Source organism: Aptenodytes patagonicus, chromosome 28, assembly GCF_965638725.1.
Source record: "Aptenodytes patagonicus chromosome 28, bAptPat1.pri.cur, whole genome shotgun sequence".
Lineage (NCBI taxonomy): Eukaryota > Metazoa > Chordata > Aves > Sphenisciformes > Spheniscidae > Aptenodytes > Aptenodytes patagonicus.
In genome coordinates this window covers 2,747,248-2,774,140 of record NC_134976.1, presented here as the reverse complement: position 1 = coordinate 2,774,140, position 26,893 = coordinate 2,747,248, and the positions used below count along the sequence as shown (strand labels likewise).

General features: G+C 46.6%; 1 protein-coding gene across 2 annotated transcripts in view; it reads left to right on the top strand.

Moving 5' to 3' along the window:
- Positions 1 to 26,893, top strand: part of LOC143171606 (leucine-rich repeat and fibronectin type III domain-containing protein 1-like protein) — a 60,300-nt gene that overhangs the window by 11,053 nt on the left and 22,354 nt on the right. The window contains exon 1 of one of the 2 annotated variants that reach the window (XM_076360661.1): positions 1,615 to 2,478. The exons of the other annotated variant lie outside the window; for it this stretch is intronic. The gene's annotated coding sequence lies outside the window, so the exon portion shown is untranslated. Of the gene's footprint in view, positions 1 to 1,614; positions 2,479 to 26,893 lie in introns of those variants that run through there. 2 annotated transcript variants of the gene reach the window in all.

Genomic DNA, 26,893 nt, shown 5'->3' with positions numbered 1-26,893 from the left:
AGCTGCACTTCAGTAAGTTACAGCACGAGCAGCTCTGTGCCTGAAGTAGATGTTTTCCAGCTTGCTCAGAGACCGTTCGGACTTCTCCAGTCCTGTGCTCCGCTGGGGATGCTGGAGCCGTGCTGATGAAGAAGCGTTCCCTGCCCCTGATAACGTGAGGTCTTGCAGGAGGTCCTGTTCCCACTCAGACCTCCCTACCCCAATTTGCAAGGGACTAATGCTGCTTGGATCTCCTTGTGTTCTTTGGAAAGTCTCCGTGCTCCAGCAAGTGCTGGCCGGGTGGGAGTCATTTGGCCCGTCGTTTCCGAGTTGATGGCAGGAGGAGAGGGGGAAGATGTTGAAGTCATCGGGCGTGATGGTCTCTGAGCAGTGGCTATGTGAGATTGCTGCAGGTGGATATGTAAGATCTTGCAAGCTTGTTCGGGACCTGGGTGGCTTCTACGCTTGCCGTGGTGCTAGAAGAACATAATGTCACCTACAGAGCGTCCAAGTGGATCTTTAAAGCTTCATTCTTTCATCTGGAGACCTTGGAGCATCCGTGCTTCGCTGCCTGGCATGGTGCACGGATGTACCGGGGCAAGCGCACGGGCCAAACCAGTGGCGATGCCTCAAAACCGGTAGTGTTTGAAGGCGCGTGGGAATGACCTCCGTTGCTGCCGCAAGGTTAAACGAAGGGGATGGAGCTGAATATTCAGGGAAGGCTCTTGTGGTTGCCTTCCCACCGTTCGGTGGAAGCAGAGTGTGGTCTTTAAATGATTTTGCCCATTTATTCTGCTGTGTGTGAAAACGGCTACAGCAAATGAAACACCCTAACGTTTTGTTTTCTCAGCAAAATTAGATATTGAAAGGTAAGCGGCTCTTGGACCGTGCGGTCCAAGACTCAATTAAATATACAGCTAACAGATTGTATGGCCTGACAGCACACCATGGGAGGAAATAATGGGCATCAGCAGACGCGGTCAATTTATAGCTAGATACGCTAAATATTTTGCATTCTGGGAGGGAGCCCGGTAATATTTCTTCTGCAGTGTCTTTATCGTGGCATTTTGCGGGGCGGTGGTGTGTGGGTCCGGGTCTGGTGTGGCACACAAGGACGTGTAGACCTGGAGACCAAAAGGACACGTATGTTGGTGGCACACGGAGCACCCCACTGAGGTGCGCTAGATAAATATGCGATAAATACGCAAATAGCTTGTGCGGGTGGTGCGGAGAAGAGCAGATGGAGATGTGGATACTTAAAGTGGCTTTTCCTGTGGTTACACAGTATGTAGCCGGGAAAAGGATTTATTTTATATGAATATACGTTGGCCTGATGAGAGCTGTGGGTCTCGTTGCTGCTTTGTCCTTACCGGACGGACAGTTTTGTGCGTGTTTAGCAGGAAATTTCCTCTGTCCCTGGAGTCTGCAAGGCCACCTCCGGAGGGAATACACTTGATAGTGTAGTATTCTCGGAAGGAATATACCCCTCCCCTGGAAAGCACTGGGTGTCAATCCTCCACAGCAGACCTGAGGGCAGCAGGGCTTTCTGGTGTTTTGCAGGAATACTTGAAAAGTATCCGGTTTTGGTAGCGGAGGCACGGAGAAGGAACAGGAGAGGCTTATCTGGACTGGCAGGCTGCGAGCTGCTGATGCACCTTTCTCCCTCATCTTGTGACTCGGTGAGAAATAAGTCCAAACACTATTAAGGTGATAACGTTATTAAGCCCAGAAGCGTCAGGACCTGAAGAAGAGGCCAGAGCGTTTATCAAAATGCACTTAAACGTTTTCAGCCTCCAGCCTTTCACACCACGGTATTGGAGAGATGGCTACAAGTAATTCTGCATCTACAGAATTTAGACGTGGCGCCATGAGTGATGGGTTACAGAGCCTATTAATTACACAGAAATCGGATCTGCTCTCCGGGGTTGATTGTCTTCGGGCAAAGCTCGCGTAGGAGAAGTTCATTCGCAGCCTTTTGGAGTGAGCCAGCTGTCCGTGGGCGCCAGCGGTGGAGGTGTGGGCTTGGAGATAGCTTCTCTTCGCCTGGTCTGGTGGGGTCAAGGCTTGGGGAAGCCTCTGCACGGTTCATCGCTTCCTTGGGTTTCCCAGTAGCTGTGGGAAAGCCACTTCAGCTCCTTGGGTTTGCTAATAAGACCTCCTGAAAGCAGGAAGAGCGGAAGATGCTGCGTTGCTTGGCGAAGGCAGCGACTGGGATCCAGGAAGGGCTATGGCTGCGTAGCGGAAAAACGGGGATTAACACTTACACAAGGAGCGTGTGGAAAGCCTAAAGCACCAAGGCAATGCTAGGACCAAATAACTTCGATGGGGATCCTGCTGCGTTGTCGTGCAGCCCTACAAATGCCGCAGAGGAAGCTTTCTGCGCACGAGTCTTAACCCGCTGGAAAAGCAGTGTAATTTGGCTTTTGCTTCCCCCCCCCCCGGGTTTGGTACAAGGCTTACCAGCTACAGTCTGGGGAAGACTGTCACTCTGAGAATAAGGTCAGTTCAGGCGGTTTCTGGATGTTGAAATGCAGCTAATTCAGTCAGACGCGGCAACCCTGGGGTATCAAGAAGCTTCTGCTCTAGTACAGTAAATCTCAGTGTCACGGTCTTCATTACTATTTTTTTTTTTTAACTCGCTGGAATATAATCCTCCCCTAAAACGCTCCGAGAGATAAGATCATGCCTAGACTTTCAGGTCTGCTTCTACATTTACTTTTTCTCCGTGGCATACGCTTTATCGGGAGCTATTTGCCTTTGTCTGGGTGCTTTTGGGAAAAAGACTTTTCTGCATCTCAAAGCGTATTTGAATTTAACAGGAGGGTGGAAATGCCGTTCCTGTATATGCTGCATCTTTTAAAGTTGCTTTCTTGCGTCTGTAATAGCCATTATTTCTCTGTCTGATTTTCTTCCTTCTCAGCTGTTTGCAAAGGCTTTTACAAAAGCTGATTCACCAGTGACTGCCGTGTAATACAATAGTTGGTGCCTTTTCGATGGTGTTAAAATGAACCTTTAAAATTATGCCTATAAAACACCAACTTATCAAATCCTCCTGCAAAAGAGACTGTCAAAGCAGGGGGTTTTTACATGTTTATTGTATTAATATTAAAAGCTTGCAGAATATATGTTTATACCGGATGGTTCTAGTTTGCATCTGCATCCCTCGGTGAAATGTGTGAGGGAGTTTGAGGGATTAATTTTTTTTCCGATTTTTTTTTTTTCCCCCTTTTAAATCCCCCCCCCTTTTTTTTTTCCCCTTTCCGACATGTTTTCTAATGGCATTTGTGAGGCGATTGCTGCAAAAATTCAGCACTAGCGTTCTTCTGTCAAGGTGTTCATTAACCTTTGAAGCAGGATGAATTCTAAGGTGGCGGGGGGGGGGGGGGGGGAATGACTAGCTGGGACCCAAAGAGACCGTCATTAGGTGGAGAGACTAACGAAGCTTGGCAGAGGCTGGATTTTGTTTGCAGGCACGCTCCTTTCCCTTCACAGAAGGGGAGAGAACGGAACACGATGCCTTCACAGCGAAATGTGCTTCCTGCGAGTCTTTGAGATATTGCTGTGATAAGTGTAGGGTAAAAGCACGTCTTAGACTCCCTGCAAAAGCGCAAGGAAATAGTTGAAGTAGTTAATGGTAATTGTGTAGTTGCCTGATACCTGTCAGCCGTGTCAGCTCATCCAGCTAGCGACGGCGCAATACTTGTCAGCTCCTAGAAGAGGACGTTGCCGAAGAACGAGAGGTGGCTCAGCAGATGACTTGCATCCCAATGATGCAAAACCTGGCCTTGGGAGAGGTTTTAAAATAAAGGGTGCGTGAGGACTGTCGTGAGTTTCCGAAAGACTGGGGGGAAGGTGGAGCTGGAACTTGGGCTGTGAGAACATCCCAGGGCTGGTAGGGGACTTACGGACCTGGCGGTTTTCCATGAACCTGGTCAAGAATTTGGGACGTCATCTCCTTCGTGGTCTTCCGTTGAGATGTGCGGAGCAAGAGGGCAGCTTTCGCCTCCGTAAACGTCTAAGCCAGCTTTCCTGGCTGCTGGCCTGCCGACGCGATGGCTCAGCGCCCCGCGTCGCTTTGGCAGAAGAGCCGTCCAACACCAGGACGGCTCAGATGGCCGAGTCAGGGGGTGCGTGGTCTCCATGGCACGCGCACGTCACCTCTCCTAGCCTTTCTTGCTTGCTGGCTGAATGACGACGTTAGCGAGCGTAGCCAGCTTTAGGCACGTCCTTTCTTACTCTTTATGGGATTTCTCTAGGTGCACACAGTTGCTTATCAAAACATGATACAATTTTTCAGAGAGTTCTCCGGCGGTTTGGCGTTCAATTCGGAACGACCGAATTGAGTCAATTCGCATGCAGGAATACGAGAATGGAAACGTTTGGGATTTTCACGGGGTAGATGGGAATAAAGGTCTCAACCGGGTTAACGCGCCAGGAATTTGGCATATATTGGTAGCTTTGACACAAGAGGTGTACGCAAAGCGGAGGTGGAAAGGCGGAGCTGCTTCTCTTGACGCAAACTTGTCCCGCTATGCAACGTCAACTTTCACGGCGAGGCAAACCGCAGCGATTCCCACAGAGGTTAGATGTTTTCCTTGGTCATTTTTTTTTCTTTTTAAGCCAACAGCTGTGTGGCATTAACTAATTGGCTTTAACTTAGAGGGAGTTAAAGCAAAATAAATCCCCAAGCGGATGATTTTGTTCGGAATTAAAATGCATTGAGTCATTGTAGATGAGTGCGGTTGGCTAATCCTGATTTGCAGCCATTTGAACTGGGATTAAAAGCGGTCACACGAGGATTAAGTGCAGTTTAAATAATCCACTAGGAATGTAATTCAGATTAAATAGCTTGTGTTCTTGTAATGGCAGTGTGGTTTGGATTATGGCACCTCTGCGTGGCGTGCTCTTCCCTTTCCTTTTTCAGAATGAGAAGTAAACCAGTGCTGTAAAGTCACAAGCTAAGCAGTCATTCCCCAGCAGCTTTTTGTCTTTCGTGTTTGTTTGGGTTTTTTTTAATTTCCTCTTGGATTGTGCTTTGTGGCAGGCATTTAATTCATATTCCACATTTCCCTACAGCGTAAAAACGTGAAATTTATTAAGAAAACATTTAACCTATTAGATGACCTAAAAATCCAGCCTTGGTTAGGGGAAACAAAGTAAATAAACCAGAAAAAAAAGTATTTCTTTGTTCTGTGTGCTAGGAATTGTATTATTATTCAGTAATGGGACACTACTCGCCCACACAGATGGTGAAGTAAAATGAGAAAAGCAAGTGTTTTGGGACTGAATGGAGACAGAATCTCCAAAGATGCCTTTAAGTGGGTTTGCTGGGAGTTCAGACTGAAGAGGACCTTCCACGTTGTCCTTCTAGCTGGAACGACATCTCCTAGCAGGCTCCAGAATGAATGTCATACGGAGGCAGTCACTTCCATGGGTATCTTCTTTTTCTTTCCTCCTTTAGTGCTGTGACTCTTCCTGTGCCTCAGAACTCCTCTCCTCCGTTTCACGGGGAGGGATGCTGACTTTGGCGCACATCTAGTGCGCTTGGGCAGGCTCCTGAATTGTCTTGCGATTCATTTTCTGCTTAGGATGTGCCAGTTTTAAACCACTTCAGAGATTTTTGGGGCCTGCCGAGCAAGGATAAACCGTGACGCTCTACAGTGACGTGTTGAGAGACGGCCAGATGATGCACCAGTTTGTCATCATGTTTATTCAGAGGAAGCTTGTGAGCTTGCCTGATTTATGATGTTTATCCAAAATGTGCGGTCTCTCCATTTCGAGACAGCCCGTTCAACCCCGGCGGGTAGCAGTTGTCACAAGTACGTGCGCTTGGAAGAGACCTTGGTTTTACCTTGCCACCCCAGTGCAGGCTTCATCGGGTACCACGGGGGAGAGGGTGATGGTCAAGATCTTAAATGGCTCTCATTCATCATTGTTACAGGTTATTTGGTAAGCTGACATGTCCTTAAATGATAAAGAGAAAGGATTTAGCTTTACCTGATGCACCGTTTTCTCTATCTGGGAGAGCAGAAGAATTTTACTTCAAGGGTTTCATTAACACTTCTCAAGGTGATATAATCATTTATGTGAGAGCAGGAGAACTTGCTAAAGGGCTCTTAATAAGCCCTCTCCACTGTAATTTCATAGGGTTGCAGCCTGGATAGTGCTTTTCATGTGTTAAAGCAGCACTTGCGATTCCAAATTAGCACCTGGCTGTGAGCTTGAGGGGTCATTTTGCGCTACAGGAAAAGAGCAGAACAGCCCCCAGCGCTCCCGCGCAGCGGCTGCCCGTGGCGAGGGCTCGCTGTGGACTCACCTGCTCGGCGTGAGCGGTCAGGTGCGGGTTCACTACGCTCGCTCAGCCTATACTGCCCTCCAGCATCATGCCTCTCTCTTCCCATTTAATGAGCATCCTTCAGCTGTAGCACCCTCCACGCACTCCAGGATTGTTGCTTTGCCCTCTTCATGTGCTCATATCCTTGCCCTCTTCAGCTGCAGTAATTACAGGCCACGAATTGCAAATTGCGACCTCTCCGCTTAGTACACATTTTCTTTGCCTTGGTCAAAGATGGGACTTGGATGCTTCTCTAAACAGAATGATGAGATAGTGTCGATCTGTGCCGCTTTGGCCTTTGAACTACCCTCTGCTTCCAGGATCATTAATCCATTATAGTATTTAGATAATTCATCTTGCCCTTGGCAGTATGATATTTAATGTGACACCCTCGGAACTGAGGACGTGTAAGCGTCGCTCAACAGAGGGACGATTTCTCGGTCACTGCAAGAAAAACGTGGCTTGTGTGACATCGTGCAGCGGGTTTGAAACCCGGCTTTGGTTGCGCGGTCCGAGTAAAGCCCTACCCAAAAGGAGCAAAGCTGCACTGGTATCTCTTTCCCAGACAATGTCTGGCTTTTGCATTTTGGAGGCTGGATAGCAATCCGTGTTGCACATGTAGCAGGCTCTCTGCTTCCAAGCAAACCATCTGAACTTAGAGTAGTCCACGCGCAGGAGAGGAGTCTTGAGCAAGCTGTGTCTTGAATGACTTCACGCTGGAATTTTTAGCTAGGTCAACCTTAAACTAGGGTCCACCGGGGATCTCGAGAGTGGACGACTTCTTGTCTTGGTTCTGCTAAGCCTGCGGTCAGTTAGATGGTGGTTGCAGTTGCTTTTGCATTGCAGATGAATGCTCCTCCCCAGGCTTTTTAAACATCTGTAGCTTGCAGAGTTGAGCTTAGTTTTGTTAGGCCTGAGCTGTCATCTCCTCTGACTCTTAGCCACAGGGAGTTGTTTTTATTATTATTGTGCCATGTGCATTTTTTTCCGAAGGATACTGTTAGAAGATAAATGATGTTTAGGAGATACTCAGTACAATTAGAACTACAGCAATAACCTGGATTTACTGGAGCAGTGCAGCCATTTATTAAGTCTAAGCGTGCAGGTCCTTAAATTCCCGTTGGGATTTTGTTTGTCTATTGTTCTGTTTGCACTGGGCATAATACCAGAAATGGGTTCTCTGCCAGAAACAAGTCGCAAGACAAACTGTTCCATCCATGAAAACTTCAAACAAAGGGGTTGGGTTTTTTTTTTTTCCCCTTAAGACAGAGTACTTGGTGAAATAGCCCCCGGTTTTCCGAGAGCCGAGTTTGAGAGTCTAAAGATGTGATGAAAAGGTCTGATCTTGCTCGATTGTAAAATCGTAGCTACTTTATTTTTCCTCATTGAGACATGAGCCTTCAGACTAATTTAGTACAACTCGCTCCCTTCACAAGCTACGCTATTATTACTGATTTTGATAGCGCCGCGAGGTTCTGCTTGTGTATGCACAAAAGGCACGGAAGAGGCAGGCGCTGAAGATAAAACAAGGTTATCGCAGCGCAGAAGATTAACCCGGGCATTTTTCCACCTGAGCAAGGAAGGGGAATAAGTACCTGTGCCACACGCAGGACTCGAGCACCTGAGCCGTCCTACAGTCGGAGATCTCTGTCTAATTAATCTCAGTGCAAGTTTCTCTAGGTCGCATCCTATAGATAGTAAGAAAACGTTATCTTAAGAGATCCTCAGGAAACCTGCTAGCTGTGAAGGACTCGGGTCCCTAATATTAAAAGTTTGGATTCTTATTTCTTTAGCTGTCCCCTAATTTTATCCTTGCTTCTCAGGATCATCTAGTTTGACAGGCAGACGTTTTCCTCTATGTTTTAAAACTCGGGGAATTATTGCTTACCAAAGTAGAAGACGGTAAAGAACATGAAATCAGTTGGCTTTGAGAAATGTCTTAGCAGGGATTCAACAGATAAAGGGCCGTAGGTCTGAAGATGGTGCGCCGAAGGAGCATTAAGTCTTGAGTGCGCGCAACATTTAGGGGAAGCTTTGTTAGGTGCTGACCGTCGATGCTATTTCAGGCTTTCTCTGCGATTTCTGACTTCTCTCTGTGTGCTTGGGTTGCTGTGTCTCCGAGAGAAGAGTTTTGGAAGGAAATCGTTATGTCGGTTCGAATTCTGTGGGTTTACTTTGCCTGTCTTAAATCTTTTATGGCGCTCACAAAGGATGATGCGTGAGTGCAAAGTGTTGCTGGATTTGAGTATGACTTTTGGAAAGGAAATCACCTTTTGGCGCTGCTTAATTCCTCCGTAACTTCGTCTCGCTGTGGACCTCAAACCCGGTATATTTTCCTTAAGCTCTTACGAACTCTTCGTCTGAAACGTTTGACTCTTCTTGCTGGCAGTCAAAGGATTTGTTTTGCATGAGTTTTCTTGCTTCGTTTTAATCCTTCTAATAGAATTAGAATCCGGGTCCTTCGGCTCTACAGAGCCATTACGAGCTTAGCGACAGCCTTTATAACCTGTGCATCTTGTGAATCCCACCTAAACAGACAGGAGTAGTGGATAGCGCAGACCAAATATTAGCAGCAGACACCAAAATGAAATAGATCTTTTTGAGAATTAGCACAGAGAACGTGCAGATGATTTGCCTGCGGTCTCGGGAGCCCTAAGGATAAACTCCATTCTGTTGGCCAGAGGATAACTCTTTCCCCCTGCGCGTGATCTCGGAGATAACCGTCATTCTCTAGAAGGTGACTTGCATTTTTTGTGGCTGCTTAGCTTGTTCACAAGCAGGTTGGGAAGTGCTGCACGCTGCACATTTCTTGCTGACTTAATGAGCTGCATCGTTCAAACTTTGAAGCCAAGGTGATTTATTACGGGCTCTGTGGGTTTGAAAATGGTGAACAAATGTAATTTGGGAACGAGTGCTGGTAGTAAAGTGAAGTTTCAGTGAGCTCAGCTGGGGTGCAATACGCTCCCTTCTCCATGAGCCGTGGAGGTGCTATGGCACGGTCGTGCTCCAGCACCCTTCATCCTTGCCATGATGAAAATTCACATTAGTCTTGTTGCCCAACACAGGCGTGGAGAAGTTGGTCTGCTTAAGGCATCCCGACTCTTTGCTTTCTACCTTGTTTTCTTCCCTTCGTTTCTAATGGCTGAACAAACCAATGAGGGGAAGCTACAGATTTTTTTAAAAAATTATTATTATTTAGTAGTCTGCCCTTCTCCTCATTATTGTCCTGGTTTTGTTTGTTCTCCTGAATCTTGGGCTTTAAATTCTACTGCTGCTCAGTTGTTCCAAACTTACCGTTCCCGACTCAGTCCACCCACTGCAGTTATTGGCTTCCTTAGCGTAGAATCGGTAAGGTTGGAAAAGACTTCTAAGATCATCGAGTCCAACCGTCAATAGCAAGGCAATTAAACTCTCTATCAGACTTCAGAAAGGCCTTAGATGAAACTTCACCCTGTTCAGATTTGTCAGGAGTTTTGAGACCGACAGGGTTTGTTTGGTTGGGTTTTTTTTAAGAGGTTTTGAAATTCCTCGGCATTTCTTAACTTTCCTGTGGCTGCGGTTTATGTTGCCATCTAGCTGTTGACTCATGATAACCCCTTCTGCGTCCGCTTAATGGTGAAATGTCAAAGTCATGCTGCAATTAAAAAAAAATATATACCAGCCGTTTGGTGTCGCGGAGCTGCAGTACGGCCAAAAGTAAGTTCAAAATTATGACTCTTAATGCGCCTATGCTAATGATCCCCAGCAGTGGCATCTTAACACTAATTAACCTTGGGGTGAACTCGCATTACCGGTAAAACTCTAAAGCAAAGCAAGAGATGAAGGGCGCAAAACCCCCGACGCTAAGCCATCGCAGGAGGCTGTCGGCAGCTTTTTTTAGGATGGAAATGCCTTCTTTTCATCTCAGGACTGTTTTGGTTGTCTGGACACCTCCTCCCCAAGAAAACAGAAAGGACCAACGCGGTCGTGTGTTTCACCGAACCCTGGAAGACCTGCAGGACCTGATTCTGCCACCCATAGGGGTTGGGATGATATTTGGCAGTTGCTTCCTGCTTTTGGACAACCTCGCCTTACAGTTTGTGGCTTATTAATAGATTGTAGATGTCTAGAACCAAGACTTCCACCAGCCCTGTCCCATAATGATGAAGCGTTGGAGTTTTTCTTAACGCTTCTGGCACATCTGTGTTCTCCTGGAGAACTCTTTACTTCTCTGGTAGCATAAACCCAACAAAATCACTTACTAAATTGCCAGAGTTATATGCAAAATGAGACGAGGCAGTAGGAAAACGACTTCCAGGGTCCGTAAATGAAAGTATCTGTCTTGCTGTGTTGTAATATGGTAAACGGCTCTGTCTGCCGGTGGCAAGGTGAAGGTTTTGTTGCCTGTAACAAGCACTAAAATCTCATTGCTTAGGATCTCTCTTAGCGCTGATTTTGAAAGCAGCGCTCGGCAAGCATCAAATTATTAATCCAACTAGTAACTTCACAGTTTATAACTCTGAAGGCACTTTTTTATGTCGCCCTACCAAGACACATGAGTGGTGAAACATTGGAACAGGCTGCCCAGGGAAGTGGTGGAGTCCCCATCCCTGGTGGTATTTAAAAGACGTGTAGATGAGGCGCTTAGGGACATGGCTTGGTGGTGGTGTTGGGTCGACGGTTGGACTCGATGATCTTAGAGGTCTTTTCCAACCTCAATGATTCTATGATTCTATTCTATTCTATGACGTGAAAATAAATAAAGCAGAGGGGTGAGCTCTGGATTTTTTTGAGTAACTTCAAGGGGACCGGGAAGGAAGAAGGACTGGAAAGGTGGGAAAGAAATAGGGAAGCTGTTGCCTGCTGGGAATAGTCCCCAAAATCTGAGTCACCGTTCACACCATCGGGTCCAGGTGTGACTACGGCCGCTCACCTGTGCTGAGCGCTTGTCACTCAAGGGGAAGGGACAGAATTGCAGCTAAATGAGGAAATTCCCATCTCGAGGGCCGCTGCTTCGTTAGAAACCAACTTTGTAGAAACCTCGAGTATGATTTAATTTCTTTTAAATAGGTATGGCGTTTCAACTAGACCAGTACTCCTGGATTTTGGGGGATTTTTGGTCCAGTTTTGCCGTCGGACAGAATGTACTGCTTCCACACGATACCTGGTGGGACGCTGAATTTCGGACCAGAGAGACTCCAACGTTTCTCAGGTGCTCGATTTGATGGATTCTTGAGGGAAACGTCCATGTACTGCTTAGTTTGAAATATAGTCAATATAATGTGGTTTTGTACAGGCAGGATAAGTAATATAATTCCTTCTAATGGGAATGGGACCTATTAATAGCCTGGCATTTGGAGCTGGTTTATGAGCACTGAGGTGCGTGGTGTGGTAGATCTATATTAATTTTATTTCCTTAGCTTTCTCCTTGGGCGCGTGGGGGTACGGTACCTTGTTTTATGCAGTAGATCATCGAATCGTAGAATAGTTTGGGTTGGAGGGGACCTTTCAAGGTCATCTAGTCCAACCCCCCCCCCTGCCCTGAGGACATCTTTCAAGGATGTCTTCAACTAGATGGGGTCGCTCAGAGCCCCGTCCAACCTGACCTGGAATGTTTCCAGGGATGGGGCATCCACCACCTCTCTGGGCAACCTGGGCCAGTGCTTCACCACCCTCAGCGTAAAAAAAAAAAAAATTTCTTCCTTAAATCTAGTCTCGATGTTTGAGGCTGCGTTGCTCTGTCTGCAACTTTTAATTCCTGGAGGAAACCGGTCTCTTAACAATTTTTGGCTGGTTTAAAATAAGAGTTTCTGTGAAGATTATGTTGAGATTGGCTGCCCTTTCTAGTTTGCCGTACCGTTCGGTATTCGATCCTTGCAGCTGCCACCTCTGCTGCAATATTGTCACTCCTAATGCTTCTGATAAAGTGCAATTCTGGAAGAGAACATAACCTCTTAATTTCAGGATGGATGGCCACTTCAGGATGTCCACAACGCTGCGCTGTGAATCTGAATGGAGAATCCATTTCCTCGAGGACTCCGTACTGAAATGAACCGCTAATGAAAGTGCAGGAGGCTCCCAAAAAGCAGCGCAGAGCGGTACAGGTTTGACGCTCACCTCGAAGGTCACTTTGAAGGAAGACCAGCTTAAGCTGCCCCCTTTTCCATCAGGATAATTTCATAATAGTGAAATTATATTTCATTACGGCGTTAGAGCTATGTTCTTGTCATCCACACAAATTAAAGTAACAGTAAAATTCCCCTTAAAAAAGGGTGGCCGAGCTTCCATTGTTTTTGAACTACCATCTCTTCAGTTTCCAGAGACGGGCGTTTCAGAATTAAGTCCACGTGAAAGAAAACAATCTTCCTTTTAGAGCAAGAAAGCAATTTTTGGTCAATGCCCTGTTCTCCCAAACAGCAACTGGAACGCACGAAGCGCTGCGGTTAGGAAAGGTGATAGTCGCTACAGCCAGGATGAAGTCCCCTCGGCTAATACTGCGTTAAGGTCACCTGCACCTACTTGGTTTGCCGCCAAGTAATTAGATTTGATATTTGGCGTTTTCGTATTTGTTTTCTGTGCCCGCAGCATTGCTTAGTTTGGCACTGGCGGTTTTTGGGAAGTTATCAGGAGGTTTTATCGTTCAGGAAATGACCTTAAAAACCCTTTTGTGTTCTCTGCCAGATCTGTTGGGCAGATCTTGTCCAGTGCACGCAGGTCTCCGTGGGAAATGCCACTTAGCAGTGAGCAAATGGGCACAGTTGCAAGGGCGCTTCGTCAGCAGCGACATAAAGCTGTGTTTATGTGTAGTCCTGTGTGCCTCACCTCGGACACGGATATTGTAATTCTCCAAGGAAAGATGCTCCGGGATGCTGGAGGTGGATAGAAAAAAAGGCTGAGGTCAACTACCGCGACCTGCGGCTCAACTACCAGGAAAAGTTCATGCATCCAGTGACTGACAGGCGGGGTTGACGCTGGGACTCCTTCCCACCTTCTGTTTTTACTTGCATTTCTGGGAGCTCTGTATGTAAAGGATTTACATGCTTCTCCTGCAGACTCACCAAAACCTGCGTTAGATACTGCAAAGGAATTGAATCATGAATAATTCGGTTTATTATTAATAGCTTACTCCCGTTTGGGATAATTAATTCACCAGAACGGGCTTAATTGTATAGATTGTTTCAATAAACCAGCAGAAAAATTACTATCTCAGTACCGTGTCTGAGAAATCCTGTTAAAAATCTGCAGTCCTACAGAATTTGGAGCATCCTACAGAGCGTTAATGAAAGAGGAAAAGTTTAGGCATGCTTAGTGACTCTGGTCAGATATGGTACCCGCAGGTCACGTATTCCATCAGTGAGTAAAATCTACAGGGTTGACACTGGCAGTTGTTGCAGAAGTACCGTGTAGTTCTTGGGATTGTCATTTCAAAGCAAGATGGATCAAGGACAAATGAATTAAATGAGAGAAGAATCAGAGAATCATAGAATAGTTTGGGTTGGAAGGGACTTCTAAAGGTCATCTAGTCCAACCCCGCTGCCGTGGGCAGGGACATCTTCAACTAGATCGGGTTGCTCAGAGCCCCGTCCAACCTGACCTGGAATGTTTCCAGGGACGGGGTACCCACCACCTTTCTGGGGGACCTCTGCCGGCGTTCCACCACCCTCAGCGTAAAACATTTCTTCCTTCTATCTAGTCTAAATCTACCCCCCTTTAGTTTAAAGCCATTCCCCCTTGTCCTGTCACAACAGGCCCTGCTAAAAAGTCTGCCACCATCTTTTTTATAAGCCCCCTTTAAGTACTGATAGGCTGCAATAAGGTCTCCCCGAAGCCTTCTCTTCTCTAGGCTGAACAACCCCAACTCTCTCAGTCTGTCTTCAGAGCAGAGGTGTTCCATCCCCCTCATCATTTTTGTGACCCTCCTCTGGACCCGCTCCAACAGGTCCGTGTCTGTCTTATGCTGAGGGCTCCAGAGCTGGACGCAGTGCTGCAGGGGGGGTCTCACCAGAGCAGAGTAGAGGGGCAGAATCCCCTCCCTCGACCTGCTGGCCACGATTCTTTTGATGCAGCCCAGGAGACGATTGGCCTTCTGGGGTGCGAGCGCACATTGCTGGCTCATGTCCAGCTTTTCATCCACCAGTACCCCCAAGTCCTTCTCGGCAGGGCTGCTCTCCATCCCTTCATCCCCCAGCCTGGATTGATACCGGGGGTTGCCCCGACCCAGGTGCAGGACCTCGCACTTGGCCTTGTTAAACCTCATGGGGTTCACACGGGCCCACTTCTCCAGCTTGTCCAGGTCCCTCTGGATGGCATCCCGTCCCTCTGGCGTGTCGACCGTGCCACTCAGCTTGGGGTCATCTGCAAACTTGCTGAGGGTGCACTCGATCCCACTGTCTGTGTCACTGATGAAGATACTAAACAGTACCGGTCCTACTACAGACCCCTGCGGGACGCCACTCGTCACCATTCTCCATCTGGACATTGAGCCATTGACCACTACCCTCTGGATGCGACCATCTAACCAATTCCTCACCCACCGGACAGTCCACCCATCAAATCCATACCTCTCCAGTTTAGAGAGAAGGATGTTGTGGGGGACCGTGTCAAAGGCCTTGCAGAGGTCCAGACAGACGCCATCTGTAGCCCTTCCCGTGTCCACTGCTGTAGTCACTCCATCATAGAAGGCCGCTAGGTTGGTCAGGCAGGACTTGCCCTTGGTGAAGCCACGCTGGCTGTCTCGAATAAGAAGATGGCAAAGGGTTCATTAGGCTTATTCCCAAATGAGTGCCCTGCACCTCACTCTACTTGGCTTTTTTAACTTCCTGCCCCAGCTACTTTTCTGACCCCTTGGGACTGTGCGTTGCTTCAATTCCTGGTTCTTTCTCCAGTTAAATCTCAGCAACGGTGCATTTGTTTGTCACTTCCAATGCACTTCGTGTTTCTGCTCTGCAGAGAGGGTTAGGAGTGGTTTTAGAGAAGGCACGTAGCCTCCAAGACCACAGAGCATTAAAGATTAATTCATCAGTTGCTTTTTCGTTAGCCAAAGCTCTCAAGAACGTTTAGGAAACTTAGAAACGTGTGAAAAAGCTTAAAAGTTTTGAGGTCGCCAAGGTAAGTACGGTGTCGGACGTGCTTTAAATTCTAACGTCTGCGAAACTAGAGTTATCTGGAAGAGCATAAAAAAATTTTACATGGATATAGTAAAAAGGGGCTGGAGTTTTCTGATTGTTATCCTACAGCAGCGAGCAGCTCGGATTTCCATAATGCTTTTCACAAAGTGGAACATCTTGTAGTGCTTTGCAAAGCATTTAATTGCCGGTAATGCTGACGCTGCGCTTCTCTGCCCTAGCATTTAAAGGCAGTATCAGAAAAAACAATATTATTTCAGTTTTAAGCAGGAACGTTTGGAAACCTTTCAGCTTTCAAGAGCAATCCTAAGCTTCTGGAAGGTGAAAAAATCCCGGAGACATCTGCGGTTGAGTTCAACGATACCCTTGTTTTCCCCAGCCTGCAGGAGCTATTTTAATTAGGGGAGGAAGGTTATGATGGAGCAGGCTTTTAACAGCCAGTCTCTGAAGTGCTAAAACATTTCCGCAGGAAAGGGGTTTGTGCTGTGTGGGTTTTTCCCTTTCACGCTTTCCAGTGTGAGGATTAAGAAAGCGGTAGCGTAAATACGGCAGTTTGTACTGGGCTTTTTGGAGCGCCTTTGAAGCGTTGTGCTTCAAGGCCTGCTTCCATAGCAAGGAGCAACCTTAATTCAGCGTTGGGATCATTGAATCGTCGAATAGTTTGGGTTGGAGGGGACCTTTCAAGGTCATCTAGTCCAGCCCCTCTGCCATGAGGACATCTTTCAAGGATATCTTCAACTAGATCGGGTCGCTCAGAGCCCCGTCCAACCCGACCTTGAATGTTTCCAGGGATGGGGCATCCACCACCTCTCTGGGCGACCTGTGACAGCGTTTCACCACCCTCAGCGTAAAAAATTTCTTCCTTCTATCTAGTCTAAATCTACCCCCCTTTAGTTTAAAGCCATTCCCCCTTGTCCTGTCGCAACAGGCCCTGCTAAAAAGTCTGCCGCCATCTTTTTTATAAGCCCCCTTTAAGTACCGGAAGGCAGCAATAAGGTCTCCCCGGAGCCTTCTCTTCTCCAGGCTGAACAACCCCAACTCTCTCAGCCTGTCCTCACAGGAGAGGTGTTCCATCCCCCTCATCATTTTTGTGACCCTCCTCTGGACCCGCTCCAACAGGGCCGTGTCTTTCCTGTACTGAGATCCTACTCACCTCCGTGCAGAGTATAGTCAAGAGAGGTTGAACATCTCCCCGGTCTCCCTGGAGAAGGCAGAGGGACTGAGCAGAGGGTCCTGCTCGTCTCTGTTCAGTGGGTGGTAAGATCTGGTGTGCTGCCGTCGGGTACGTGACGGTGTCAAGAGCGGTGCGGAGAGGTTCCCGTGATAGATGAGGTTTTGAAGATAAAACCCAACACCTGTCAGGAATGGTTCAGGCGTAGTTGATCCTTCCCATGCATAAAATGAGACCTTGCCAGTGAAATAAAATATTTATGGGGAAGGGGAGAGAATTTACAAATACCGTGAGAGCCGTACAGCAGCGTACTCAACCATGAGAGCCGTATAGCAGCGTACTCGGCGGCTGAGGGGTATGACATACCTGCTGTGTGTTATATGGGGGGCAAAAAAGCGTTTCCCAACGAATGCCGGTTCTGTGCGTGTGGGAATTGTGCTAAATAATGATGCCCGTGGAGCTGGACTCCCTTTTGCTTGCGAGATGCTGGAGAGAAAATAGAGCTTTCTGGCGCTCGTTGCAGTCTTTGCGTGCCGAACAGTTCCAAATAGTCTTCCTTTTTTAATATTAATTCACATACTGTGGGGTCTTTTGGGAGGCTGAGAGTGTCGAGACCCTTATTCAATATTTATAGTGGTTCTTGCTCTTGCCCTGAAACACCAGCTCATTTTCCTCTTGGATTAGGTAAGTTCTTAGTGTTGGAAATCATTGTGCAGTATTATTTATTTTTTTTTTTTAAATGTGGATTTTTTTTGTGGCGTTGACTGTCTGTTCCAATTTAACTGGAATAAGGTTTTTAAAGGAGATGACTTAGATGTACTTATTTACGCACAACATAAACCGCTTGAAGGTGTACCTGCAGCTGATTTCTAGAAGACGCAGGTGGGGCATGATATAACCTGATGATGTTAAGTAAGAGGCACTCTCCGCCTCTTTTTCTAGTCGCAGGCTTGATGTCAGATAAAGAGAAGAAATGTGATGTGTTTAAAAAAAAAAAAAAATTAATAAAAATAAACCCATATTTGGGTATAAACACTTGTAAACCGTATTCAGCCAGGCTCACTGAGCACTGATTGAACATTCACTGGAGATGCTCAGCACTGCACTTCTTAGTTCTAAAAATACTTTGTCTCCGAGCGCTGTCATTTGAGGAATTTCTCCGGTGGGGGAAAAAAATAAAAATTCCTTTGAGCTACACCAGCGCTCTGCAGAAACAGCCTTTGTAGATGGTGGGTGATTAATTAACTGCTCGAATCAACCCCGTGCTCCTGCTGAGGGGCGCGATCTCGGTGTTAGAGCAAGCGTGTTTCAGTTGGTATTTCTCAGCCCTGTTCTGAAATGGCAGCCTTTTTATTTGTTTATTATTGCTCGGGTCGTAAAGACGTCCTACATCATCGTGAAGAGGCTGCCATTCTCTGCCGCAGAAATCAAGATAAGCTGCGAAAACAGAGTTAATTGGCCCTCGTAAATAGTCTGCCTTCGCTGACAGCTCCTGCCGTGCGTATTATGCACACCAGCAGCAGGAAGACATTATGTAGCTTTATAAACCAATTCAAAATAGTTTAAAAAAACCAAAAAAAAACCAAAAAAACCCCACCGCCACCAAAAAAAAAAACCCCACAACCAAAAACCCTCAACAAAAACCCCACCGAAACCTAAAATGCAGACTTTGGTTTGCCTTTTTTTTTTTTTTAATTTATTTTTTCAATCCTCTCCCCCTCCCCTTGTCACTTTTAATTCTAGTAGTAGGCAAAGCTCTAGAGGCTTAGAGACTCTTGTGGTTGGTTGGTCTCATTAGACAACCTTTATCCTCCTGCAGGATAAAGTTAGATTTAAGACTAATACCGTATCGGTCCTTTTTGGCTGCTCTGAAGTAAATTTTGCATTTCAGCGATTTTTTTTTTTTTTTAATTAATTTTTTTAATTATTATTATTCCCCCCCCCCGCCCCGCCTCTGGCTTTTGATGTTGTTGTAGTACTCTGTCGTCGTCGTCATATCTGCAAGATACAACCAAACTTGCCGCCTGGCAATCGCAACTCTTAACGTACGTCACTCTCCACCTCAGCCCTTTCTGGAGGATTAGGAGCGTTTCACAAACGAGGTGCTCTCGAGGGGCCAAGAGAAAGTTTGCTTTTCTAGCCAGCAGTGGGGTTTTTTGTCTCCCGTACAGCAGATGCTTGTATGATTATAGAGACTTCTTCCCTTTCTGTTGAAGGCTGCGGCCCTTGCCAAATGGCTGTCCATCTGTCTCGCCAGAGCACTCGCGTCTTCCCGTGTAGGAAGAAGAAAAAAAAAAAAGAATTAAAAAAAAATAATAATAATAATCTCTCAGTTCTGCTCTTCAACCGCAAAGCCAAAATCGGTGTTGTATCCGAGGGATGCTTAGCGGTCAGGAATTAATCGTGACATAGAAGTATCGTCTCTTTTGTGGTAGAGGGGTCACTTGCATGGGATTCGTATTTCAAAAAGGAAAAGAGTAGCCTTTTAAGCATTGCGTGGCAGATTATTCTCTAATTAAATATTGAACATTTATTTCTGAAGGGACTGGTGGTAACTTTTGATGCTCAGTTTGCTACAACCTTTGAGGAGCTTGATTTTTTTTTTTTTTTTTCCTCCCCCAAATACTTCTGAATCCTTTGTCTCCAAAGGTCAAAATGGCACTTAACACGCTAGCTTCTTTTATTTCCCCAGTCTGCTCTATCTTCCGTGTTTTGAATAAAAATGTCAGTCTAGATTAACTTTCAGCATCCTTTTTGTCCTTCAAAGGCGGCGCATCAGCTTTTCAACATCCTCTGGCCAGTGACAAACGCAGCGTAAGCTGGAATAACATAACAATATACCACGTGGTGGTACGTTAACTACCTTCCTGAAGATTTTTGGTGTGTACGGATGTCTGAAGTGCGTGTTTAATTGTCTCGATGAACTTTTTTCGAACTAATATGCCATCTTAGAATATATATCCAGCGTGCTCCATTTGGGTCAAACTGCTTCTCCGCGCGTCTTCGCCTTCCGTAACAGCCTTGCTACAAGACTTTTCTATCTGCCGCACAAATACGCTTCTTGAACACCATCCCAATTATTAAGGCCAATTAGGAACGATGGTAGAGCCTGCCAAGTAAGTTCCACGTGGAGCATGGATTGATTAATAAGCAGCATACTGGATTATGAGCCATCTCTCGTGCTTTACATTAATAAAGGGAAATACTCCATTGCTTCCTTGCACGGTGCAGTTATCTGGCGAGATGCACTTAAACGCGACGATGTTAAAGGGCTTGTTGACGTCAGGCTGGATTGAGGCGAAGGGAAGAGCGGGACTGCTGGGTCGTACGAGAAGCAAAGAAGCTGCATTTTGGCAATCCCAGGCCAAGTGCTAGAAGCTCTTCGCTGACCCTCTACATTTTTGGGCCGTGAAGCTAAACCGTTTGGCAAGCACGGAGAAAATAGATGAGTCAGCAGTTGTCACAAAGGCTCAGGAATACCTTGCGCTTTTTAAAGTGTAATTTTAGACCTTTGGGTAGGGCACAGTAAAGTGCCGGTCTTGATATCTGCCGTATATACGTGTTTACACTGGGCTTGTTTCTTACTGCTACGTTGATTGATCTGGCATCCCCTGACAAGTGTGCTCAGCGAGGAGGGGTTGGGTTTTTTTCCCTACAAACTTCTGATTTCGTGGCACCTGTGGCTTTCTGATTTTCTGCGTTAATCAGGGAAGGCAGTAGAGATCCTGCTTCAAGCTAATAGAAGAAATTGCGAGGCAGGAAGAAAGGAACACGCAGTAAGCTTTGCGCCATTGTTCTGAACAATTGCAATTTAAAAAAAAAAAAGTCGTTAATCTTGATGCCGAAGGGTTTATAAGTCTCTTTGGAAACTGCTTCATGCTGGGCAAGAATACGTGGCTTTGTGATATGCTTTTATTACTTTGTGCAGCACGTGACCGAGACTGGCTTTGTTTTTTCTCCCAGCTCTGCTGCGGATTTAGGTCCCGGCAGCAGGGCAGAGGGTAGAGGTGATGGGGAAACACTGAATAAAACCTGAGTGTTGTGCTTGCATCGCAAAAGCGGAGCCCTATCATGCGTTGCTTGCGGTTTTGTTGGTCGTTCTCCATCCTGCCTTATTTGCCGTGCTATCTGCAGACGGTGGATTGTCTCTTCGTGACAGCGGTAGAGCTTGTGGGGCTCCCAAAACGAGCTGGAATTTGGGCTGCTGCTTTGATAAAGAAATTATGACGTGGTTTTCCTTAATCATAGAATCATAGAATCATTGAGGTTGGAAAAGACCTCTAAGATCATCGAGTCCAACCGTCGACCCAACACCACCACCCACTAAACCATGTCCCTAAGCGCCTCATCTACTCGTCTTTTAAATACCTCCAGGGATGGAGACTCCACCACTTCCCTGGGCAGCCTGTTCCTTAAACAGAAGAGGAAGGCGTTGAGCGGTACAAACCAAGCGGTCCTCTACTTACAGTCAAAATCTTCGCTTGTCTCCGGGCTGGTCATGCGTAAGCCCTGTTCCAAAGCAAGGTGTGCATACGGTGTTCGGAGGAACATGCTTAGCTTTTTACCTTGGTACCCTTTGCAGCCCAGAATAGTTGTTCTCTCTTGGTGCTGCCGCCTTAGAAGTGCTCAGAGCCGTCAGAGATAAAGGCAGTTGCACGCTCTGGAGAGATGAACCAGCAATTGAGAGGGAGAGCAAGAAGGTATCGCTGCCGGTTTTCAGCAAGAGAGACTTCCCAGTGGCTAACCAAATGGCTTTCAGTGATGCTTTACGGAGATCAGCTGATAAAGTGCGCTTTGTTGGATTACGGAAGAGTCTTTCCATCCCAGTAGACTGATTTTTCGCGAGTATACCTCTGTCAGTGCCAGCAACGAATGAGTTCGGTTAGTATTAATGCATTTGAACAATCTGAATGTTCCCATTAATTCCTCAAATGCAAATGAGCAGGACTGCGGTTTAAGGGTAAAGGGTGCTTTCTTTCCTTTTAAGCCAAGACATTTATTTAAAGTCTTGCTAAAACAGTTTAAAGCAGCCTCCTTATTCTTAAGGATTAAATTTTGGGCACCCACAGTGTTTTAGTGGAGGGGTAACTTGATTTATTTTGCACTGCGTAAAGGTGAAAGGAATGGCATAAAGAAAAAAAAAAAAAGAAATTTAAAAATATATGTTGATGTTACGTTGATCTCGGCTCCCTAGTACAGAGCTGGAAAGCAGGAGAGCGATTAGCTTTACAACGATGGCACTGAAATCCATTGCTCAGCGACTAATCTTCAGTCAGCGACCGGGAAGAAGGGAAGTTTGGGAAGAACGAAATATTTCTGTGGAGAGAGAGACATATTTTTCTATACCACCCACTTTCTTCATATTGAACCAAAGGTGCTTTTCGTCTGAATATTATTCTTTTGTTAACGCACTGTCTACAAATACTATCATTTCATTGTCAGAGTAATGACATACCTGCCTGCATTCATACTGAGCGTGCAATTTTATGCTTGTTAGGCTTTGAATGGTGGGAACGGTGGTGGCATGGGATTTGTAATGCAATTATTGTCTGCCAGCCTTGTTATAAGTGTCATTAGCTGTCACCGATTGTAAAACATTTTGGGCTGGTTAACGAGTGGAAACAGTAGAGTTGGTAACACTTAGTGTTGAACATCTTCTAATAGTAGTAGGTGGACACTTCATTACTTGGTGTTTCGCTTCATAAAAATCCCACTTTTCCCTCTTTCAGTAATGCGAGAGAGAAGAGCTGATGCATAATGATTTCTTTTTAAGAAGGCAGCACCGTGACACCCAGTATCGCAATCCGACGTTGATTCAACGGTGACTCAAAGCGAAGAGCGCTCCAACCTGAGTCATCCGCAGCATCTCCTACAGCCGCTCCTTATGTTCATCTCGGTGGGTTCCCGCGCAGGCTTGGCCTGCCGACAGCGCTGTTTGGTTTGAGGTCATAATTCACGTGGGACGGACGCCGTGCTGACATTTTAAGAGGACGCTGGGAACTGCTGAGAAACGCTTTCTAAGTAGAGGCAGCGGATGGCACTGGGAGAAGTAGATGTTCTTCTCTTTGCAGCAGCAATAGCTGTTTATAGCGTCTGTGATGCAAAACGTGACCGGCGCTTAGGGAGATGGTTTAGCGGTGGACTTGGCAGTGTCAGGTTTACGGTTGGACTCGACGATCTTAAAGGTCTTCATCCAACCTAAATGATTCTGTGATCCTCTGGGATTTTTAATGCCGCTGAAGGAGCCTGCAAGCAAGGTCAACATTTTTTGTGTTCCCTGCTCAGTCCGTCATAGTGTGGTTTAGGGTGTCCGTCTTCTACGGGTCGTTCCAAGCAGTTCACTTAACGTCGCAGCTGAATGTATTTCCAAACAGTCTCAAGTCACATAATGACCGTGGGCTGGTTAGTGTGAATTAATGGCCCGTAATGATCGCAAGAATGGGAAAGAACCGCAGAAGTGGTTTCAGAAAGTAGTAGTACGCGGGGAGAAATTGCTGTAGCGTGGGGGGGGGGTTTAGGTGTTTTTTGCTTAGTCTGCATCGCAATGGTGCGACGGCATCTGCAATAGGAACGTTTATACGAGTAGTAAGCAAGTAAAGACCCACTGCTGGTATTTCTTCTGCTTTATCCCCCTTTTTCCGACTGGGGACTGTGCGCATGTTGGTGTAGCTGCGTACCCGCGACTTCATTTTGCAGCCTTGTAACAGAGACCCAGCGCACGGGCACAGCGCTGCCACTTCCAATTGCGATGCTAAAGCTCTTTCCTCTGCAGGAGGTTTTGTTAACTCATAAAGTTAGTAGATAATTGTGCAGAACTCCGGATTCTCCTCCGCGGAGAAAACTCTGCAGTTTTCCAAGTACTTCCCAAACATTTTCCTTCCAGCTTTAAACTCAGAAGGATTTTCACGGCCCTGTTTAGGAAAGCTCAGGTAGCCGCCGTGCAGTGGAGCGGTTGCCATTGCGGGTGGATCCCCAGCTAACAGCAACTGGGATTCTGCTCCTTGAGGTATTGGGAAAGGGCTGCGTTGTCCCTTTCTACCGCCCGTCGCCAACAGCAAACTCCTCACTCTGAGGTTCGCAAATGCATGTCAAACACGCGAGGGAGTTCATGAATCCTCACTGGAAGGGAATCACTGGTGGAGGACTTAGTGCGATGAAATCGGTCCTTTTGAATAGCTTGCAGAAGGCCTCAGCGCTGTCAAAATCCCACAATTAATAAGTCAGTCCTTTGAGCGTGGTTCGGTGAACAGTAAACGCACTTTTCCATTCGTTTTGCAGAGAAAGCGGGTGAGTTCTTGTGGTTTGAAGAATCGTCCCGTATTCAAAGACTGAGTAATAAATTTCTAATAGGGTTTGGTGGTTTGTTTTTTTTCCTTCCCTCACATTTGACATTCTCTTGACCTCCAGCCACTGCTTGTTTCCACTCTTTCATTACGACCGCTTTAAGAGACTCTGAGTCTTTTTAACAGCATAATGGAGCTCTCTCAACATATTTCCTCATACAGGATATTTCAGAAGAGTGTGTAGCTTTTCAGTGGCAATGCTGTAATTATTAGTGTGTAGCAACCCCAGAGGAAAATGCTGCTCCAGCAGTCTTGACCGCTAAGGCGAGATCATCCAAGAGGTGCTACAAAACTTAAGTGCCGGGACAATTTCTTCTTGCGACCAAGACTGGCATCAGATAAGCTTTTGCAGTGAGCTGTAGAGTACTTGGTCTTAAATCTTCGTAATTAAGTTCTCCCTCGGTTGGTTTGGCACAGACTGGTGCATGGGGTTGTTCCTCCCCCGGTGCAGGACTTTGGGCCTCTTCCCCGTGTTGAACTTCAGGAGAACTGTCAGCCTATTTCGGCAGCCTGTCGCGATAAACAGCTAGTTGCACTGAATTAATCAAAAGAAAGGCCGGAATTTGCTTGTGTTCTGTAATCGTCTTTTGGAATAGAGCAGATAATCACATAAAGGGAAAAAACCATAAATAAGCGTGTTAATTATTTTTTGAAAGACTACAATAGCCAACATAGTAAGCGCCCAGTGAATTGTCCTTGCTGATACTTTTGTGAGCGTTTTGAGTGAAAAACGCACCAATACCAGACTCTGGAGGTCTGTGGACAGCCCCCTGTGTCAGATCATAGAGCGCAGCGCCATTTGCGTCGCGTGTGCAGTTTGTAAACCTAAACGTGGAAGGTAATGGAAGTGATCTCGGGGACATTTCGCGCCGGTTTGGCTGAAGTGGTGACGAGGCCGTTATAATCCCTTGCCACGGTCGCGCACCCCTCTTGAAAGCTGCCTTGGGAGGGAAGAAAGTGGCTATCGCCTCTACGTGACACCAGCGTTAAGTAGGAAATGCAAATGCAGTGCTAAGAGTTTCGTCGCAAAGTTCTTTGTCGGCGGGCCGCCACAAAGTTGAGTTGGCTGCATTTCATCCGGCTGCTGCGCGAGCGCCGCTTCAGTGGAAGTCAGAAAACCCCGTCGCTTGTCTTTTTATGCAAAGCAGCAGTAATCTGGCTCTGAAGCCCGCAGGGAGATGCGCCGTCTCTCGCAGGTAACGCTTATCAGGCTGCCGCAGCTCCCGGCACTGCGGCACTTCGGCAGCGTGCCATTGGTAATTGGCCCCTTTTTGCTATTTTTAGCACCGGCGCTTTAGATCGCTGGCTTCTACACAGAGTCTCGTGGAGCTCTGGGCAGTCCCTTCCCCCTCTGCGTTAACAGCAAGTGCATCAACAAAGCTTCATTTTGGGGGTTTTGCATAGGCATGCAAGTCTGCGTACCTTTTTTTTTTTCCTCTTTTTCTTTTTCCTCTCCAGCAGAAGAACTGTTAACGGCTGGCTGTAGCAAGTCGTCCTTTAGCGAGGGAGCGAGCAGCAGGGAATGCGATACCTGCTTTGGATGAATGTTGTTCTATATGGTGCATATCTCTCTCTCTCCATTTCGCGAAGCCTTTATGAAATCCCCAGCCGAAGCCAGGGCAGCCAGTTGACAGACTTCCACCCTTAATGATTTAGATCACTGCAGGCCCGAGGGCAGACAGGCACAGGGGCAAAGTGCTTCTGGTCCCTAATTTTTGCAATCCCAGAAGCTTCCCCTTGGAATTTGCATCCCTGAGGCTGATATTTATTTTGCATGGGCTTTTCTACTTGGAGACTGGGAGGCAGCGAGACATGAAACCCGTGGAATTGAAGGACTGACAGGAGGCTATGGGATGGTAAGAAGCTGGCAGAGGTGGGTCAGCTCAACAGCTGAACACGAGCGGTGGTACAGCACGGGCTGCGACGGCATCTGCCGAGCGTGGTCCGCAGGGAGGAATCCTGAATTCTGTTAACAACGCTACCCGCCATCTCCCAGAGCACCTTCTGCAGCTAAATAACCACCTCAAATTTGTCGTTTTCCACAGATGGCAGGATGCTGGAATCAGGTTTAGAAGGAGGAAAGGTCATAATTGGACCTCTTTTATGTTTTCTACTGGGCCAAACAATGAAAGGCTTGGGGGAGACGTGAAGTGGCAGACTACAGGTTCACCAGGTTGTTTGGAAAACTGTTTTAGAAGGCCTCACAGTTCGTTGTGATGATAGGAAACTAAATTAACCTTAGAAATTAGGACCATGCTCGAGTGACCAGATTAGGCAAGACTGCAGAGTGTGCGGAGATGGTTCATTGTTTATCCAAATACTTGATGTTAAACGACTGAGGGGCAATTAACCATACTGCAAATATTAACTGTCCATATCAGAATGAAGTCATACGCGATGGAGGCTTAAGACCCTTGACTCATCTTCCCGTCCTCTCTACCCGCAGAGGGATATTTTGTGGCGTTTTGTGTTACGGAGGTTAAAGTATGTCTAGAAACTATCCACAAAAGGTCTACCCAGGCCCTTCTAAATAAGGTGATTTCAGTGTAAGCAGCAAAAGTTCCCCTTTTCAGTGTCGTAAAGAGCCATTTGTTTTTTTTTTATAGTCTCGTAAAATGTGTCGCCAAATTGCTTCAAGACTATCCTAAAAGAAAAACTCCAACAACCTCTTTGAGGAGTTGAGAGAGTCTTGAAAGCTGGAGCTGCTGTTTTCTTCGGTGGTTGGTGCGTGGTGTTTTACACAGAAGCGTCCTCTGCTTCCATCATGCCTCTCTTCCTAAATTTCCAGACACTTAAAGAGCAGTATTTTTGCTTTGTTAAAAGGCCTCAACGTTCCCATCTCCTGGTCGGAAGTTCTGACCAGGAGCCATTTTCTAATACGGAGCTACAAACCTTCAGGGATTTTGCTGGCATTAATCCACCAGACCCAACGGGGCCAAGGGTCTGTTCCATCAGGGACCTA